This window comes from Amia ocellicauda, chromosome 11, assembly GCF_036373705.1.
Source record: "Amia ocellicauda isolate fAmiCal2 chromosome 11, fAmiCal2.hap1, whole genome shotgun sequence".
NCBI lineage: Eukaryota > Metazoa > Chordata > Actinopteri > Amiiformes > Amiidae > Amia > Amia ocellicauda.
In genome coordinates this window covers 8,854,676-8,872,797 of record NC_089860.1, presented here as the reverse complement: position 1 = coordinate 8,872,797, position 18,122 = coordinate 8,854,676, and the positions used below count along the sequence as shown (strand labels likewise).

The 18,122-nt window shown below is 43.8% G+C and overlaps 1 long non-coding RNA gene across 1 annotated transcript; it reads left to right on the top strand.

Annotated features, from left to right (window-relative positions):
- Positions 1–7,631: 7,631 nt before the first annotated feature.
- Positions 7,632–16,293, top strand: LOC136762933 (uncharacterized). The gene is made up of 2 exons (XR_010820936.1): positions 7,632–8,518; positions 8,740–16,293. It is a non-coding gene; the product is annotated as an uncharacterized LOC136762933 (long non-coding RNA).
- The last annotated feature ends 1,829 nt before the right edge of the window (positions 16,294–18,122 follow it).

Genomic DNA, 18,122 nt, shown 5'->3' with positions numbered 1-18,122 from the left:
GGTAATGTAAGTAGATGGATTATGAACTGGTTGATGTATAGGAAACAGAGGGTGTCAATTAGAGGAGTCACTTCTAACTGGAGTGAGGTTGTTAGTGGAGTTCCACTTCAATGTGGACAAGTGCAAGGTAATACATGCAGGTAACAAAAATGTCCACTATAATTACACTATGGGAGGTACAGATCTAGATGAAGTAATGCATGAGAAAGACCTAGGAGTCTATGTGGACTCCTCACTTTCTCCATCCAAGCAATGTGGGAAGCAATAAAAAAGGCAAACAGAATGCTAGGGTTTATTGTCAAAAGTGTAGAATTTAACACAAGGGCAGTAATGTTCAGACTGTACAATGCACTAGTTAGACCTCATCTGGATACTGTGTACAGTTCTGGGCTCCACACTTCAAGAAGGATATCGCTGCTTTAGAGGCAGTTCAGAGGAGAGCAACCAGACTTATTCCAGGTCTGAAGGGAAAGTCCAACTGAGAGACTGAGGGAACTGAACCTTTTCACCCTGGAACAGAGGAGACTATGTGGGGACTTGATCCAAGCACCCGGGACACAAATGGAAATTGGGCTTCAAGGCATTCAAAACGGAAAACAGGAGATACTTCTTTACACAGAGAGTAGTCACAATCTGGAATAAACTACCCAGCGATGTGGTTGAAGCTGAAAGTTTGGGAACATTTAAAAATAGTCTGGATAGGATCCTTGGATCACTTAGATATTAATGAACACCAAACAAGCACGATGGGTCGAATGGCCCCCTCTCGTTTGTAAACGTTCTTATGTTCTTACAAGCAATGTGCTCGGCCACTAAATCTAGCGTCGTTGTGCCTCTTACATTTCTAAAAACACAGTTGATGAACAATTGAAAATGCGATGTGTGTTTTTGTTTTTATTTGTATTAATACTCCACACATCCACTGTTCCTTTATTGTGTTGGATGTTTACTTTGTACAAGTTTGTACTGTGTTGCTCACCGCATTGTGGACAAATCTTTGCTTAACTCCATAAGCTGCCTTCTCTCATCTCCTTTGCTTGGGGGTGAACAGAAAATGTGTCGAAGAATGACTTTGAATTGAAGAGCAGAGAGAAGATTTGATCAGCATCAGTCTTCCTGTCTTTGACTTGTTCTCTGCAGGAATAGTGTGACTGTTTCAAAAGAAACTGCAGCTTCACTCCACAATAAGAATTTAGCAAAAATGTATCAAGTCAACCTTTTGATCTTCAAGGAAAATGCGTTGTTTTGTTTTACAGCTAGTTAGTTTTCCCTTATTAGATTTGACTAGACTAGAAATACAAAACACTGATGAATCAGGCTTATTAGCTATGCCCCCCCGCCAAATTATAATGCCGTGGGTGTTTTTGTTTCTGGTTCAGAAATTGCGATGGTAAGTACAAGGCTAGTTATTTTTCTTGTAAAGTTTTAATGGTAACAGGTGTATTCATACAGACACGGGACACAGTTGGGATAAGGAATCTGACTTCAGTATACAAGCAAAGCAGAGATGGTTTCAAGGTTTGTGGTCGTGCAGCAGATTGTTTTAACAATAAAATATTTTAAAATCAAGGAAAGAATTCTCTGGTTTTGATCTTAGCCAAGGATTCTGTGACCCTTTAGCTATTTGACTATTGCTCTGTATTTTCATTTACATTTACATTTAAATCTTCCTATAAAAATATAATACATTGGGCATGTATTGTGTTGAGACTATATGAACTATTTAGAGTTGTCTGTCCTTCTTATAGAAGGTAATATAGATCGATAGTAAAGTTGTAACAATTCAGGAAACAATGCAGATCCACAGAAGTGGATGCACCTGCAGTCTTTCTACTCCATGAAAGTCAAAATCACTGCTTTGCAAGTTGGACCATGATGTATCTTGTTTTCCTCTCGATTCTTAATATGAACTCTAGTGGAGTAGTGGTCAGGACTGCTCTTGCACCCTTGAGGAAGGTGCTGTACCATTAAAAAAGATAATATATGTATCCAGTAAAAACAGCTGTGTAAACAGATAATTGTATGTAAAAGCATTTGGAAATGTCTAATTATTTTTCTGCTAAGAAATATAAAGATATTAATAGGCTTTTCATAATAATCATAATCCGTATGCACTATATTAGCAATGGGACCTGGCTAAATGCATCAGTAGTCTGCTGCTTGTCCCCTCTTCCCAACTCCTCCTCTGCTAGTTATATATATGTGTGTGTGTGTGTGTATGTGTATGTGTATGTATGTATGTATGTGTATATATATATATATATGTGCAGTGGTTGAAATGTAAATTTGAAAGTACCGATTTTATGACATATTTGGCATCCCGTTGAATCCTGCATCCTCTGACTGATTGTGCCTGCACAGCTTAAAACCCTGTAACATAACTACTGTGAACAATAATTAAAATCCTGTTTTAAATCATTATCTTCATTATATACGACTGACTTGAGATTTGGCTTTATAAAACAGTCTGCAAAGAGGAGTCTTCACTTGACAATAGATTTGAATTCATATCACAATGTATTTTCAATTAATTGGCAAAGTGTGAATGATTAATATTTAAACTACCTGTAAATGGATGCAGATAATCTACCTTTTTTGTAATAAATCATGCACAGTTTTCTGAAAAGTAATGAATGTGAGAAACTGTTTTAAATTGATGTTACTTACTGTTACTTATCGGATGCTGTCTATCATTATCTTAATCTTCATCGTTATCCTCTTCTGTTTCTGAACTGTGTTACCTTTCCGACATTTACACTAAGACGGATTTAGGGACCTTAACACCAGTCTAGATCCCAAGGGCCAGGGTAGCACACACAGCACACTGTATCTTGCACTTCCTGAGGTAATAAGCCCCACAGACACAATTCAACATTGCAATTTTATAAAAAGGTCAATATTTATTGCTCTGAAAAGAAATGCACATACAGAAACTAAGACTAAATGAACTAAGAATAAAGTACAATGAGAAGATACAAGAAATGGGGGCCTGCAGATGACACCTATATCTCAATGAGATAATGGAAATAACAATACAACAATAACATTTCAAAATAAAGTTCCCCCAAAACAGTGCCAAACACAACACCAGAGAGCCCTTTCCTCACAATCTTCACAGGACACGCGAACAACAACATATACACACACATATACAGCGAATGAAAAAACCCTATCTGCCTGGCCACATGTTAGAGAGAGAGCCCCCCCACTAAACTACTCTTCACTTCCTAATTAAACCACACACCCCTTCCCAGTCTGCACCGCCTTGAAGTGGCAGTCCGGTAACAACTGTATCATATACGATTATTTCTGTATGTTCATGTAGCCATATTATTTTGATTGGATACTCATAAAGCCATTGCACTGCTGGAAGAGGCAGCCGGTGCTGGGCTGAGAGAGGTTTGTCTTTTAGTTTGTAAGTGGTTGACCTTTTCTCTAGATCCTTTTATAAAATGCCCAAATTATTTAACATTTAGGAATGAATAAAGAAGTGCAGAAGTGTAAACAATGATTTAAAGATGTGATGTCATTCTAACTCGTATTTACCAAAATGATTTCCCACTTATTTTGATATCTGTTCTCACATTTGCTGGAAACACCTTCATTTTTTGCATTTCACACCCAAACAATTAAAAAAGATGTATATCGATATAAAATAAATAGCTTGCTAGCTGTGCCTAAGAGGAAGCTTGTGTATGTTTCCATGGTCTAATGAAAGTCTCTCTCTGATCTGTCTAGGCCCAGGCTGACCTCGGAGCACTGTCCTCTCGAGAGCCTCGCAGAGACGCAAACAAGGCGGTTAAGTTCCTGCGAATGGCTGCAAAGAGTGGGGTGAGCTTCTGTCAGGGGTGGATTCATTATTCATTTTCTATTTGTATAGCAATTCTGCAACTGTAACACTAATTTGCATGGTAAACATAGGCTGTGTGCAGCAAGTTCTTAATGTAGACTTAAAGATGCTATACTTCATTAGTAAATCAGTAGATTACCATTTTAAGCCCTTATAACAGCCCTAACCAACTATAACATTTCAACCTAGGCCTGTATGAATCTACGCCCAATTCAGTTAGATCGGTAGAAATGCCATTCTAACCTTAATGAAATGTTAATGAATGTTTAATGGGGACCAATCCTAAGTGTAATTTCCAACCCCCCCCACCCCCACAGTACTGCTAGAAAATTCATTATAATGTGCCATGTTATGGTAATGTAAATATGTATGTGGTGCCTCGTGAATGCCAGCTTTTCCTGAGCTGCCTCTGTGCTCCTCACTGCAGGACTCCCACAGTCAGTTCAATCTGGGGCAGTGCTATGAGACGGGCTTCAGGGTGCAGCAGTGCCACATCACTGCCGTGGATCAGTACCAGCAAGCGGCCACGGCGGGGAGCAGGCAGGCGCGCCACATCCTCACAGGATCGAAGACCTCACAGGTCCACAGCGCTTCACCCCGACTCTTCCCCATTCACGGAGCACTGGCAGCATCCCCAAACGCCCAGTCACGTATTCTGGCTCGGACCTCTCTGCCGAGCTCTCTGAAGCCAAGAAGTCACTAACCGCCAATCTCCGGTCCCAGCCTGCTCCCTGCACGTGGATGATAGGGGTTGGGTAGAGAAACCAGTGGAAGAGCAGATTATTTTGCGATTTCTACAGCGCACACGCACATGTCTGTGGGAGGCGTGTGGAATGCCGTCCCATCAGGCTCAGCGCTGCTGACATACTCCTTGAATAGTGTTACACAAAAGCTAATGTTTATATAACAAAAGGGATGTTTTGTGCCTTTTAGAGTGTTGTAAGCATTACATACGCACATGTAACGTTGACGTTGGGCATTTTTTTGTTTTGTTTTTCATACAGTAGATTATTGAACTCCTGCAGGACCTGTACAGTGGGAGGAAGCAAAATGCCTGCATTTATGGACAACACAGAGGTGATCTTTCATTGAGTGTCATTAGCAAACTAGAAAAACAAGAAACAGCTAAGTTATTAAAAATGTGAAGTGAAGCACTTAAACCAGATAAATAGCTAAGTTGTGTAGCGTAAGGTACACTTATACATTTCAAATTACGAAGTGAATTTATAGTATCACCTTATCACGAATCCTGGAATCTTATAACGCACACATGCACACACACAAACACACACACGCACGCACAAACGCACACACACACGCACACAAGCAGACACACACACGCACACACACACATGCACACACACACACACACACACATTTTCCAGTACAGCGGGGATTCTTCAGAGTTACCCTCTTTCTGGGATGTTGTATTCCCTAGCAATTGAACCCCTGCTCTGTTTGTTGTGTACCCATTTAACCAGCCTGACCCTGCCCTCTGTGCCCACTGCTTCTCCTCTCAAAGTGTCAGCTGATGCTAATGATCTGACTTTTTATTACTTGTCAACCTGAAGCGGTGAAGGACAGCTTAGATATACAGTGGGGGAAAAAGAGTATTTGATCCCCTGCTGATTTTGTATGTTTGCCCATTGACAAAGAAATGATCAGTCTATAATTTTAATGGTAGGTGTATTTTAACAGTGAGAGACAGAAAAACAACAAAAAAATCAAGAAAAATGAATTTAAAAAAAGTAATCAATTGATTTGCATGTTAATGAGGGGAATAAGTATTTGACCCCTTCGACTTAGTACTTGGTGGCAAAACCCTTGTTGGCAATCACAGAGGTCAGACGTTTCTTGTAGTTGGCCACCAGGTTTGCACACATCTCAGGAGGGATTTTGTCCCACTCCTCTTTGCAGATCCTCTCCAAGTCATTAAGGTTTCGAGGCTGACGTTTGGCACCTCAAACCTTCAGCTCCCTCCACAGATTTTCTATGGGATTAAGGTCTGGAGACAGGCTAGGCCACTCCAGGACCTTAATGTGCTTCTTCTTGAGCCACTCCTTTGTTGCCTTGGCTGTGTGTTTTGGGTTATTGTCATGCTGGAATACCCATCCACGACCCATTTTCAATGCCCTGGCTGAGGGAAGGAGGTTCTCGTCCAAGATTTAATGGTACATGCCCCATCCATCGTCCCTTTGATGCGGTGCAGTTGTCCTGTCCCCTTAGCAGAAAAACACCCCCAAAGCATAATGTTTCCACCTCCATGTTTGACGGTGGGGATGGTGTTCTTGGGGTCATTCCTCCTCCTCCAAACACGGCGAGTTGACTTGATGCCAAAGAGCTTGATTTTGGTCTCATCTGACCACAACACTTTCACTTAGTTCTCCTCTGAATCATTCAGATGTTGGCAAACTTCAGACGGGCCTGTACATGTGCTTTCTTGAGCAGGGGGGTCTTGCGGGCGCTGCAGGATTTCAGTCCTTCACGGCGTATTGTGTTACCAATTGTTTTCTTGGTGACTATGGTCCCAGCTGCCTTGAGATCATTAACAAGATCCTCCCGTGTAGTTCTGGGCTGATTCCTCACCGTTCTCATGATCATTGAAACTCCACGAGGTGAGATCTTGCATGGAGCCCCAGACCGAGGGAGACTGACAGTTATTTTGTGTTTCTTCCATTTGCGAATAATCGCACCAACTGTTGTCACCTTCTCACCAAGCTGCTTGGCGATGGTCTTGTAGCCCATTCCAGCCTTGTGTAGGTCTACAATCTTGTCCCTGACATCCTTGGACAGCTCTTTGGTCTTGGCCATGGTGGAGAGTTTGGAATCTGATTGTTTGATTCCTTCTGTGGACAGGTGTCTTTTATACAGGTAACGAGCTGAGATTAGGAGCACTCCCTTTAAGAGAGTGCTCCTAATCTCAGCTCGTTACCTGTATAAAAGACACCTGGGAGCCAGAAATCTTGCTGATTGATAGGGGATCAAATACTTATTTCCCTCATTAACATGCAAATCAATTTATAACTTTTTTGAATTGCGTTTTTCTTGATTTTTTTGTTGTTATTCTGTCTCTCACTGTTAAAATACACCTACCATTAAAATAATAGACTGATCATTTCTTTGTCAGTGGGCAAACGTACAAAATCAGCAGGGGATCAAATACTTTTTTCCCCCACTGTATTTTGACAGGTTTCTTCTGCTAAGGAGAACTGGGGGAATTGCACCTCTTTCCTGCTGGGTCGGTGGAGTGGAGTAGGTGCCCCTGTTTGGCCAGAACAGCTGCATTGAGAGAACTGGCATGGGGGTGCTGGGGGTGTTCCTGGGGGGCCGCAGTGGGAACAGAAGGACTGGGAGGGGTTGGTGGACGATGTTAAAGAGGCAGCAGAGCTGGAGATGACATTTGCTGCAGTTGTCCTATAGGGGAGGGTTCTTGTTATAAACACTCTGGTTGCCTCGATGCTTTGGCACAGGCTGGCCTGTCTGGATCTGCCCCGGGGCTGCGTCGGGTCATTCATACTGACTTACTGAATTTTTGGGGGAATTTTCATTGGCTGTGGCCGGCTGTCTTGTATGCATTTCAAATTTTCCAAACCCCCTCCCTTTTAATAAGCCATGTTTTCACAAAATAAATCAACAACTTTTTTAATATACATTTTCTTTTTCTTTAATACATCTGTACAACCAGGAATCAAACCATTCATGAATCTAAACAAAAAAAAACAACAGCGACCTGTACAGACAGATATACCTGCAGTAAATTCAGACGGGTGACAAATGAAAGCCTGAAACCACTGCCTTGAGGTGTATGTTTTCATTTGTTTATTTATGTTTTACAGAGTTTAACTGTTGTTGGGGGTTTTGACTACCTCACTGCATACATTAAGGCAGTGGTTCCCAAACCGGTCCTGGGGGACCCCCTACCCTGCTGGTTCTTGTTCCAACCGAATTCTCAATTACTTAATTGAACCCTTAATTGAACTAATAATTTCCTAAATTGGAGACTTTTAATTATTTTAAACAGTAGGGGTTTTAAGTTAGGTATAGAATTATATTAAAAATCATATTGAAGAAACAAATACTTTCTTACACAATTTAAAAAGTAAAATCTAAGCAGATTGTTACTTCAGTTAAGGTTCAATTAAGTAATTGAGAGTGTAACCAGGTTGAAATTATTATTTTTTTTGTTGTTGAAACTTCACCAAATCCTGATAAATATTGAATAATATGTGTTTTATTAAGTTCATAACATGTTTTGTACGGTTTAGAGTATATTCAAACTGAAGTGTTAATACCTGTACTGTTGCTTTAAGAGGTCTCAGTATTACGACGTCAACTCTGCGCCTCTCTCAGTTCGCGCTTTGCTCACTGAGAGGAGGTAATGATTTTTCCGCTGGTTATCATTAAGAGTTTATTTCGTTTTGTAGATAATATAATATAACCATATGCAGTTATAAAGTGAATGCTAGTCTTAAGAGTGTAAACATGCAGCCGTGTTGTCAAAATGTAAGCCCTGTAAATACACTTTTACAAGTTATACGGGAGACACATGTTTTTCAGTGCTACGGGGTTTCCTGTGTGTTTATTTGCTAATAGGAGACTGACGAACTACGTGTGTGGAAGAGACTGCATGTTAAAGAACATTTTTCTGTTTTTTACTGATTTGTACAGGTATGTTTATTCAGTTAGTTCATTATTTACACAAATATTTTACTGGTTGTGTTTAACATTCTGAAAACCATATGTAATCAAATGTATTGGAAATGTATTTTATTTCATTTTATTTTTAAAGTCATCTAAATCACTCTTGTGTTAACGTAGGAACTATGTTAACTTAGATTGCCTATGTAAGTGTAAATTAGCGGAGTTCGCGCTTTGCTCACTGAGAGGAGATACCACCGCCATACGGCTTGCATTAAAGGAGCAACCAGTAGCTGTTTGTAGTCCGGGTCCTTCCTTCCGTCAGCACAGTCACAATCACAGAACACAACGCAGATCACGTAGACGTCAACGGATGTGCATTTAGCCAGATATACGGCAGACCACGCACACCCGTTACAATGGTGCCGTGACCTTTCAAGGATTGGTCTAAAGATCGACGTCAGCTCGTTCACCGAGGGAGGCTGTTATCACTTTGGGTACTCAGGTATTTCTCTGGACTGTGCCAAGTATTTCACTGGACCTTTTTTTTTTATAGTTAAACCCACGAATTGGGCTATTTCAGCGAAGACCGGACATAAAAAGGAGAAAAAAATATTGGCCAATATAACAACATCTATGAGACTGAATGATATGATTGTTCAACTTTGTTATTTGATGCTCTTTGATTTTTGCCACATTGTTGCTGATTCTATTTGATTTTGTTTTTCTCAGTTTCATTTGTGTGCAGAGTGACTGAAACATGGCAGAAGGTAAAACATATTCAGTTGAGAGTGAAGGTGATGATGCCGAACGTGCTTCCTTTGAGTGCCAGTTTGGTGTGGGTAGGGGGTTTCTCCATCGACCTCTAGAGACCAGAACACCAGGGCCTAGTGTTGCAGAGTTAGGCTCTCCACGATTTGCCTCTACCCGCTATGTAGATCATGTCAGGTCAAGGCAGGGTGAGCAGAGCCCAGACTTAGGTTCACTAATTACACAGTTAGCTGAACAGCTAGGCAAGTCAATTACAGCTCAGCTACAATCTGACAGGGCCTCACATAGCACCACAACACCCACCCCTATACAGCCTACAGAGACGACGCTACCTAATGTTAGTGTCATCATGCGGTCAGATGCAAGGGAGCCACCTATATTCAGAGGTGACGGCTCAGACAAGTTTACAGTTCACGAATGGGAAAATCTAATGTCTTTGTACTTAACGAAGCGAGCAGTCCCAGTCTCTGAGCATTCGCAAGAAATCCTGGCAAGGCTTATGGGCAAAGCAGGGGATGTGGTAAGGATAAAGCTGCGGAATGACAAATCTATTGACCACACTGCCAATCCTCACATAATCTTTGACATTCTGAAACAATACTTTAGCGAACTAACGTACTCAAGCATGCCTCTAGCGGATTTCTATAATACACTGCCCATGCCAGGTGAAGACGCTATGGAGTATTGGATCAGGCTGAATAAGACAGTGGATGTAGCAGTTGAGTGCCTAAAGAGACAGGGCCGTAGCATCGATGACCCAGGCCATGAAGTCAGCATGATGTTTATTAAACACTGTCCTGATGAGTCTCTCGCAGGTGTTTTCAAGTTCAAGTCTGCAGAGAAATGGTCGGCCTGTGAAATCCAAGAGAGGCTTGATGAGCACATGCAGGGTGAGAAGGCTCGAGCTGCAGCTGTTAAGCCACCTGAGTCAAGCACAGCAGTGCACAAAGTTCACTCCCAGTGTCAGGTGCCTGTGACTGACTCACATGTTCCGCACATCGCTGTTCCTGTAACTTCCCCGAATATTGCTGGTGTCGACAATGATTGCATGAAGAGCTTGGTAAGCTTGTTAGACCGACTAGTCACACAACAGACACAAGTGCCAGCTAAATTCGTCACTCAAGCGGCTGTGCCACATTTCTCCCAGAGGGCATGTAGGGTCTGTGGGACTCCTGATCATTCAACACTGTCTCACTGCAGACGGGAAAACAGATGTCTGAAGTGTTTATCCCCTGGTCACTGGAAAAGGGACTGTCAGCGGACCAACCAACGCAACCGCTTTCAGCCTGGCGACGGTGCTGGTGGGCAAAATCAGCAGTTAAACTAGGAGACCCACACCCGGGGAGGGGCGGTGTGGGTAACGTAGATGAATCCCTCTTTGACACCTGCGACCTGGCAAACCTATATGCGGATAGTTGCGCTGCTGCACCTAAGGGGTCTCGCGTAGTCATCCAAGCTGCTCAGAAGATCCAAGCCTTTGGCGAGCTGTTCTACACACCTGTCCTTGTCAATCACAATGTGCAACTTACAGGCATGTTAGACTCTGGCTCGATGGCATGTAGCATCAGTGAACACGCAGTTGAGAGACTCAGCTCTGCCGGTGTCTTACCTGAGAAACAGCACCCTGAAGAGAACATTGTCCTGATTGGCTGTGGTGGCTTGCAGGCTCGACCTGAGGGCTTTTATGACTTGGAGATGCAGATTTACGGTGTTCGCATTGTTGTACCCACCTTGGTTGTGCCCGGTCAGCATGACGATCTCATCTTGGGTTCCAATGTCATTAAACATCTGATACGGGTCCTGAAAAGTGACGACGGTTACTGGGATATTGCATCCAGACATGACCATCAGTCTGAACCTGAGGTTGATCGCTTCTTGTCGATGTTCACCAATGTCGAACGCTGGAGAGGGATTGCAGCCCCGGAAAAAATAGGCACTGTCAAGCTCACCCAGGCGGTGACACTCCTACCCAGACATGAACACTTGGTTTGGGGCAGACTCCCTGCTAATGTACCTATGTCACCTGGCAGCACAGTTGTTGTAGAACCGACCGGTTCAAAGGCCGTGCCACGAGGTGTGCTCGTAGGTCGTCTTGTCACACCTCTCTGGGGTGATGGGTGGGTGCCAATGACAGTTGTGAACCCTTCTGAGAAAGCGATCACCCTAAAGAGGAATTGCAAATTGGCGGATGTATCTCCATGCTTGGCAATCGAAGACCTAGATGCTTTCCAGGGTCTACAGGTTGCAGAGAAACCAAAGGACACAGAGCAACAACAATCACAGGCATTTAAGCAACGGCCTAATAGAGATAAACAACCAGATGCAGAGAATCCAGGAACTAACATCTCTTCCAGTGCCTGTCCTGATACTCCGCTGACAAAGAGTTTGGTTGAGTTAGGCCTTGGCGACATTGACATAAGCTCATGTCAGGTTAGTGAAGCCTGTAGGTCTCAGCTAACGCAGCTGCTAACCGAATACCAGGACATCTTCTCCAAGCACCCACTGGACTGTGGTGAAGTCCAGGGGTATACGCACCGCATTCATCTCACTGATGATCGGCCTTTTCGCTTACCATACAGGAGAGTTCCCCCAGCCCATTACCAGAAATTGAGGCAGGTTCTCACTGATATGGAGGAGAGAGGGATTATCAGGAAGTCGTCAAGTGAATATGCTTCGCCACTGGTGATGGTGTGGAAGAAGGACGGTGGGTTGCGTATTTGCACCGACTTCAGGTGGTTGAATGCCAGGTCTTTAAAGGACGCCCATCCATTGCCACACCAGTCTGACTGCTTGGCTGCCCTTGGTGGCAACTGCCTCTTCAGTACAATGGACCTCACCTCTGGCTTTTTCAACATTCCGATGCACGAAGACGACAAGAAATACACAGCTTTCACGACTCCCCTTGGACTGCATGAATACAACCGCATGCCACAGGGGCTGTGTAACAGTCCGGCATCCTTCATGAGGATGATGACTGGGATCTTTGGGGACATGAACTTCACGAAACTCCTGTGTTATCTTGATGATCTTTTAGTCTTCGCACCATCAGAGGAAGAGGCTCTGTCCAGGCTCCACACAGTGTTTCAGAGGTTACGGGAGAACAACTTAAAACTGGCCCCTAAGAAGTGCCATCTGTTGCAAAAACAAGTCGGCTTCCTTGGTCATGTCATCAACGGTGGGGGTGTGTCCGTTGACCCCACCAAGGTGGAGGTAATTTCTAAAATGAAAGTTCAAGATCTGATGGAGAATGATGAGTGCACGCCCTCTGTTCGGAGGATTAAATCATTCCTTGGCATGGTGTTTTATTATCAGCACTTCATCCCAAACTGTTCCTCCATTGCAAAACCTTTGTTTGCACTAACGGCAGGGCAAAAGAGACGAGGAAAGTTGGCGAAGGACAGGAAGTCTCTCGGTGTTTATCGCAAGCTTACTCCTGCAGATTGGTCTGTGGAATGTGAGGTCGCCTTTGACCAGTTGAAAACCATGCTGTTGGAATGTGTCGTACTTGCCCACCCAGACTTCGATGAACCATTTATCTTGTCAGTTGACGCGTCATTGGACGGGCTTGGTGCGGTGCTGTCTCAAGTGCCCCAAGGGGAATCCAAGGCCAGACCTATTGCTTTTGCGAGCAAGACACTCAGTGCATCACAGCGGAAATATCCTGCCCATAGACTGGAGTTCATGGCTTTGAAGTGGAGTGTATGCGATAAGTTTAGCCATTGGCTGAAGGGGCATAGCTTCACTGTTTGGACGGATAATAATCCACTTACTTACCTTCTAACTAAGCCAAAGCTTGACGCGTGTGAAATCCGCTGGGTGTCTAAACTTGCATCGTACAACTTTGATCTCAAACACCTGCCTGGAAGGAGAAATGTGGTGGCCGATGCCCTGAGCCGTGACCCTTTTTCAAAATCCATTGGACGGAGGCTGCTGAAGGAGCCGTATTCCAATCTGATTCAGGTAGCCAATGCCGTGGAGGAGGATTCTGTGCAGGATGTTTTCAGGGTCAGCTGCCAGTCCCAGACCCACAGATCTATAAACAACTCTGTGTGTAATGCGGCCGAGATCAGAGCTCTTTGTCAGGCACACTGTGACTGGGTGGATGCGGCAGAGTTCAGAGCACTCTGTTTAGCCCAACACGTTCAGCAGCTATCAAGTGGTCTGGATCTTTTGCCAGTGCTCTCTGCCCAGGAGCTACAGTTGAGTCAGCAGCAAGACATTGTCATCTCTCAGGTTTTACCCTTCATTGCCACCAGGAGGCGACCATCTAGGCGAGAAAGGCATGGTGCTGACTCAAATGTACTCAGGTTGTTCAAACAATGGGACAAGCTGGAAGTCCGTGATGGTGTTTTGTATAGGGTGACAAGGGACCCTGTTTCCAAGCAGAAAAGATCCCAGTACGTGTTGCCTCAGGGTCTAAAGGATAAAGCGTTGTCAGGCATCCACGATTTGGCAGGTCATCAGGGTCAAGATCGTACTCTTTCACTTGCGAGGCAGCGCTTTTATTGGCCTGATATGGAGAAAGATGTACGGGCGTATGTCAGATGTTGCCAAAGATGTGTGGTTGGAAAAACACCGGAACCTGCTGCTCGTGCACCCCTGGAAAGCATCAAGAGCTCTGCTCCAATGGAGTTGGTGTGCATGGATTTTTGGTCGGCAGAAGACAGCAAGCAGCGATCTGTGGACGTTCTAGTTGTCACCGACCACTTCACCAAACTCGCTCATGCATTCCCATGTCCCAATCAAACAGCAAAGCAGGTCGCAAAGAAGCTCTGGGATAATGTGTTCTGCGTTTATGGTTTCCCTGAAAGGATACATACTGATCAGGGCGCCAATTTCGAGAGCAGTTTGATTGCAGAGCTACTCCGGCTGGCTGGTGTTGCGAAATCCCATACAACAGCCTACCACCCAATGGGCAATGGGGGGACAGAGCGATTCAACCGCACTTTGGGCAGTATGCTCCGTACTCTTCCCCTCAAAGAAAAGCACCAGTGGCCTCAACAGATCCAGACCCTCACGTTCGCTTATAACGCCACTGTTCATGAGACTACAGGCTACGCGCCCTTTTTCCTCATGTTTGGGCGTGTCCCTAGACTGCCAGTTGACGTCATGTTCAAGCAGGGGTTGAATGACCCTGGAGTCGTTGACTATGACTCGTATGGCAAGTCTCTGCTTTCCTCCCTGCAAAGTGCTATGGAGATCGCCCAGAAACACTCATCAGCCGAGCAGCAACACCAGGCCCAGCAATACAACAGACGTGTCAAGGGTACTTCCCTGTCTGTAGGTGATCGTGTTCTGGTGGCAAATAAGACAGAACGTGGGAAGAGAAAGTTGGCCGACAAGTGGGAGGATGGGGTATACACAGTTGTGGGTGCGAATCCCAGCATCCATGTCTACAAAATACAAGATACAAATGGACACACAAGAGTTGTGCATAGGAATCTGTTACTTGAGGTCAACTTCCTGCCACTCCCTGGGATGTGTCAAGATGAATCTGAACATGCTGGTGACGTGTCATTGGAAAGTGAGGAGTCTGATCAGGAAGATTGCGACTCTGGTGATGAAACAGCTATTATGGTCGGAGTGATGCCTCAGGAAGACACTGCACAGGATTTGTCATGCTCTGGGGATGAGACGGAGCCTGCAGTCTTGTCGCCTGGAGACTGTCCCGAGTCTAAGTTGTCTGATTCACAAGAACTAGTCCCACCCGGTCTAGTTCCTAGTCCTGCTAGGGTCATTGTTGACAGTCCATCCACTGCACCTGCACCACATGTTGACACCTCAGTTCGCACTGACTCACACTCACACAGTGGATCGAATAGCCACATTAGGACACGTGCAGGGAGACTGGTGAAGTCAGTTAACAGATTGATAGAATCAATGATTCAGAAACCATTCCAAAAGGGTCCAAATATTTTACTTAGTGACTATTGAGCTTTAACATATGTTTAAAATGCGTATGCGCTGAGATTTTTGGTTTAGTGCAAAATTTGAGTGATATTATGTGTACAAATGTCTACAGGATAATATTTTCTGAGGTCAAGTGTTGTGTGGCGTACTAGGCGTCACATTAATCTAGGGGAATTTAGAGACCTGATCAACCTCTTTCTTTCCTGAACCTTGTATTTGAGGTAACTTTTAAGTTAACTGTGGACTAGGTCTACCTTTTCACTTGTGCCAGTTTGTGTCAGTAGTAGACATTTCCTCCTGTAAGACATTCCTCAATCAGGATGTTGGTGAATTTCAGGAGGGGTGAATGTAACCAGGTTGAAATTATTATTTTTTTTGTTGTTGAAACTTCACCAAATCCTGATAAATATTGAATAATATGTGTTTTATTAAGTTCATAACATGTTTTGTACGGTTTAGAGTATATTCAAACTGAAGTGTTAATACCTGTACTGTTGCTTTAAGAGGTCTCAGTATTACGACGTCAACTCTGCGCCTCTCTCAGTTCGCGCTTTGCTCACTGAGAGGAGGTAATGATTTTTCCGCTGGTTATCATTAAGAGTTTATTTCGTTTTGTAGATAATATAATATAACCATATGCAGTTATAAAGTGAATGCTAGTCTTAAGAGTGTAAACATGCAGCCGTGTTGTCAAAATGTAAGCCCTGTAAATACACTTTTACAAGTTATACGGGAGACACATGTTTTTCAGTGCTACGGGGTTTCCTGTGTGTTTATTTGCTAATAGGAGACTGACGAACTACGTGTGTGGAAGAGACTGCATGTTAAAGAACATTTTTCTGTTTTTTACTGATTTGTACAGGTATGTTTATTCAGTTAGTTCATTATTTACACAAATATTTTACTGGTTGTGTTTAACATTCTGAAAACCATATGTAATCAAATGTATTGGAAATGTATTTTATTTCATTTTATTTTTAAAGTCATCTAAATCACTCTTGTGTTAACGTAGGAACTATGTTAACTTAGATTGCCTATGTAAGTGTAAATTAGCGGAGTTCGCGCTTTGCTCACTGAGAGGAGATACCACCGCCATACGGCTTGCATTAAAGGAGCAACCAGTAGCTGTTTGTAGTCCGGGTCCTTCCTTCCGTCAGCACAGTCACAATCACAGAACACAACGCAGATCACGTAGACGTCAACGGATGTGCATTTAGCCAGATATACGGCAGACCACGCACACCCGTTACAAGAGCTTGGTTGGAACAAAAACCAGGAGGGTAGGGGGTCCCCCAGGACCGGTTTGGGAACCACTGCATTAAGGTTATTACACCACATGTTTATATTTAAGGAACAGTATTTGATAAAGACATTTTGAAATAATAAAACAGAGGTTGTAAGACAGTTTAAAAGTTAACTATGCTCATACAGAGTGTGTACATTAAGGTTAATGATGAGGCCTGCCTGTAAATACTAGTGACATTACAGGGGAAGCCGTGCATCTTCAAGTGGTGATTTTCTCTGTGTGTATGTGAGGTAAATTATATTTAATGACATTTTTTAAAATTCTTTCTGAGTTAAACAACTAGATTCAAAGGTCTTCTATCATGGTCCCTGCATTTATGATGCGCTGGAAGGCATATTGGGCACCGGCTAGTTGATATGTCACTAAAACAGGTCCTTGATGCTCTGTCAGTCGCAGTGAAATTCAGTACCTCTCCAGTTCTGGAAACTCTTTTGTGTATTTGTGCAACTATGCCAGTTATGATAGCAACGGAGCAGCGACCGTTCAGTGATCAAAATGTCGGTTGATGTGTGATTTTTCTCCGGATGTGTTCCATAGTGATGTGTGTTTGGGAAATAAAGATGTCTGATTAGTCCAAATCCGCCTGCTTTCAAGGAGATTTTGAGCTCAGTTTTTCATCTTCAAAACGACTTTCAGTGACAGCTGGTAGAGCATCGCTGTGCTTCGGGGGTTTCACGTGAGCAGACGGGTGAGGCGCAGCGCCAGAGGAGAGTCCATGCGTGAGGCCGGTCAGCACCGGCCGGTGTGGGCAGCGGTCAGAACTCCAAGCACCGAGATGCTTCGGCGGGCTGTAGTGCAGCGCAAGCCGGAGGAGGAGCCCCTCAGATGGGCGGAGTCAGGACTGGGGCTTCTGCAGTAAAAGCTATGTCAAAATTACTGACGTCCGCACTGCCTTTAAGGGTGGGTACGAAGGGAGGCTTCACCTTCTTTTCCAGAAGCCCTTGCCAATCCACACTCTGAAAAGAGAAGGAAGAAAGAAATGGATAAAGGATAAAGTGGCGCGACCTTTATGTAAAAGAGCGGCCATAAAACGGACGTGTACGCCAACGTACTCTGAAGAAGGGATGCTTCTTTACTTCCTCTGCACCGCGTTTACTGGCTCCAAGGCGCTTGCTGGGATTTTTCTTCATGAGCTGCAGAGGATTCAAAACAAGAAGGAGACGCACGTTATTCTCCATCAATGGACTTAAAGTTGAAACATGATGTTAAAGATAAGTTCTCATAATTTGAAGTGCAAATGAGCGTTTGTGCATTGTTATTGTGAGCCTCGCTCCACTGCTGCACAGTCACTGGGTATTCCTCCAATTGTGTAACATTTAAATAACAGTGACATCCATTCACTATGGTTGGTAGCAAGATACCGAGGGACAGACTGGAGGAAAAACGTGTCTCAACAATAAATAACCCTGGCATACAGACCTTTTTCATGATGAAGATGGACTCTGACGAGAGGAACGCAGGATAGTCCACTTTCATGTGCACAATATTGTGAAGCACCTGGTTTCTATTTTCACCCGGGAAAGGAGTCTATGGGCACAAGAAGAAAGAGAGGAGAGCACATTAAAGGGTTACTCCAGACCCAAACTTTCAATATTCACATTCTGAGCTCGGGAATGCAAAAGCCACACACACACAGATCTTGTAAAA